The following is a 2,931-nucleotide window of genomic DNA, read 5'->3' as shown; positions in this document are numbered from 1 at the left end:
ATTTATTTATTTATTTATTTATTTATTTTTTACAGAGTGGAAGGGAGAGGGAGAGGGAGAGGGATAGACTTAGAAACATCGATGAGACAGAAACATCGATACAGCTGCCTCCTGCACACTCCCTATTGGGGATGTGCCCGCAACCAAGGTACATGCCCTTCACCGAAATGAACCTGGGACCCTTCAGTCCTCAGGCCGATGCTCTATCCACTGAGCCAAACCGGTTAGGGCCAAAGTTTTTTCTTAACAGCTCCTCAGGTGATTCTAAGATATAGCCAACTTGAAAACCACAACTTATTATGAAAATTCAGTGTTATCCTTTGATACACAGGCTATGGCTCAAATCTTAATCAGCCCGCAGCGGCCCCCCACTTACTGCCTCCGGAGCCAGTGAGCATTCCTGAGACAATACGTGTTCTTTCCAGCTCATCCAAAAATAAATGCAGCTCTCCGGCCGGCTGTGGGGATTAGCTCTGGCTGGGGGATGGCTGGACCAACAAGGGCTCCTCCTGGTCCCCCAAAGCTGGCTAATAATACACGAATAAGTCATCTGACCCGGTGATCCCGGGAGGAATCCCACACCAGCAGAGGACCCAGTTAGCCCCTAAGGACTGCCCTTGAAGCAACAAGAGGTTCTCTTCTTTGATATTTTTCTCTCTCTGGATGGAATCTTTTGTGAAAAATATATTATACTAGAGGCCCGGTGCACAAAAATTTGTGCACTCAGGGGGGAAGGGGGGGTTCCTCAGCCTGGCCTGTGCCCTCTCAGTCTGGGACACCTGCATTAGATTTCATTCCTATCCTCCGACTCCTTGGCAAGGCTCTGGGCCAGGTCTGCGTCTTTACCGCCTCCTTGCCCTCGGAATAAAATGACCGTCTTCTCCCGGCCTGCTCAAAGCAATCTTCCCTGCTCCCATCATGCTGCTCGGTGCTCCCAGCCACAGACCCATGAGCCATCCAACCCCTGCCGGCTGGGACGGGACGGCAGCAGGGCCCACCTGCGGCAGCGATTCCCTCCTCTTTGCCAGCCCGAGTGGCTCAAGCCTCGCTCACGCTCATCTTTAGTCCTTGCCGTGGGTTTCCCCGACTGGAGTTATCTCCGCAATGGCCACCTTTTAGCACCAGCTCTCCCTCTCACTTGCAGGTTGAAGTGGGACGTTTTCAGTAAGTTTGCTCTGATTGATTTCACAAACAGGTGGCTCACTTCCTAGTTCCTGACCATCCCTCCCTGAACCCCCCAGACACCTAGCAGGAGGGTCCACATCCGAGTGGGTGAGCATTTACGGTGCTTTGCACTTGCCTGTACATTGAAATTTTTCATAATAGAAAGTGGGGAAAAGGGCGTTTGTGGAATTGAATTCAAGGGGCGGTAAGGCCTCTGCTTCCATTTCACCTGGGGCTCTGGGCATTGGCAGCGGTCTTGGCTCAGAGTAGTTCCTCGTTTCCCAGACACTCAATTCCCTCCCAGTGGGACGCCGGGAAGGCACTGGGGCCGGGAGGCACTTGCTCCCGAGGGAAGCTGACTTCATGCTCCGGGGACAGTGGCCTGAGCACGCGGTGCACAGCCCGAGCCCGTGGCCACGCGGAGCAGGGCCTTGGGGTTTTGGAGCCAGTAACAGCCCAGCTAGTCCCTCACAGCCCAGAGCGCTGGTGAGAGTGAGGAACGCCCAGTCCTGAGCCAGTTTCTCAGGTCCCTGGGCCCTGCCCCCGAGCCCCAGCCGGGACCCAGCCCTTGCCAGCCCATGAAAAGGCACCCAGACCCCCTCACCAGCTGTCCCCAGGAGAGCTGCCCACTGCCTCTGAGATGTAGTGCCCTCGGGCGTCAGGCAGGGCACTATGGTGGCAACATGGGTGAAGCACATGGCGCAGCCCGACAGGGCAATGCTCCAGAATTTTTGATGCAGCTGACTCATAACAAAGAGTGGACTTCTCAAAAGTGTTGACGCCGAAACCGGTTTGGCTCAGTGGATAGAGCGTCGGCCTGCGGACTGAAAGGTCCCAGGTTCGATTCCGGTCAAGGGCATGTACCTGGGTTGCGGGCACATCCCCAGTAGGAGATGTGCAGGAGGCAGCTGATCGATGTTTCTCTCTCATTGATGTTTCTGACTCTCTATCTCTCTCCCTTCCTCTCTGTAAAAAATCAATAAAATATATTTTTTTAAAAAAAAGACCCAGTTAGCCCCTGAGGACTGCCCTTGAAGCAACAAGAGGTTCTCTTTTTTGATATTTTTCTCTCTCTGGATGAATCTTTTGTGAAAAATATATTATATATGTCCATCCCCCCCCCTTTTCATCTCAATGAAACAAATGTTCAACATAGTCCACTCAGGCTCATCAGAAAGGCAGTGGTACTGCGTGTGCCTAACACACGGAACCTTCACGTGACAGACACAGTGGCAGGCACAGTGTCTGAGGAGCTAACATCCTGCTGAATGCCCGTAACCACTGATGTTTTTCTCTCTCCCTCTCCCTGCTTCTCTGAAATCAATAAAAATATATTTAAACCGCTTTCTATGTGGCCATTTCAGTAGTCACTTCCGTCTTCAGGGTTTCTTCTGGAGGGCTGCGTTTCATGCCTAACTGGATCCTCTGTTTTATGGCCGTGGGCAGCGTCCTGCCCGCCACTTGCTCATATGCAGAAGGAGGTCGGGCAGCAAGTGCGCTCTCAGACCTTCCATCTGAACCCTCTGATTCGACAGGAAGTTTGAGGAGAGAAGGAGGATGGGTAGCTGGAGAGGCTGGGGAAGGCCGGCAGCATCTCAGAGCCCATACTGGGCTCAGTGATGTGACATCTGCTCCTTCACGGCACTCACGCAGTCCCGTGGGGAATACGCCCTTCAGTTCCTGAGCGTGAGTATGCGTGTGGTTACACAGAAACCTGGGTGAGCTGGTGACCGAGAAGGACAAATCCAAACGGACCCATGTTCTTCT

The sequence above is a fragment of the Myotis brandtii genome, unplaced genomic scaffold (assembly GCF_000412655.1).
Source record: "Myotis brandtii unplaced genomic scaffold, ASM41265v1 scaffold573, whole genome shotgun sequence".
NCBI classification, from domain to species: domain Eukaryota; kingdom Metazoa; phylum Chordata; class Mammalia; order Chiroptera; family Vespertilionidae; genus Myotis; species Myotis brandtii.
This window is presented reverse-complemented; position numbering follows the sequence as displayed.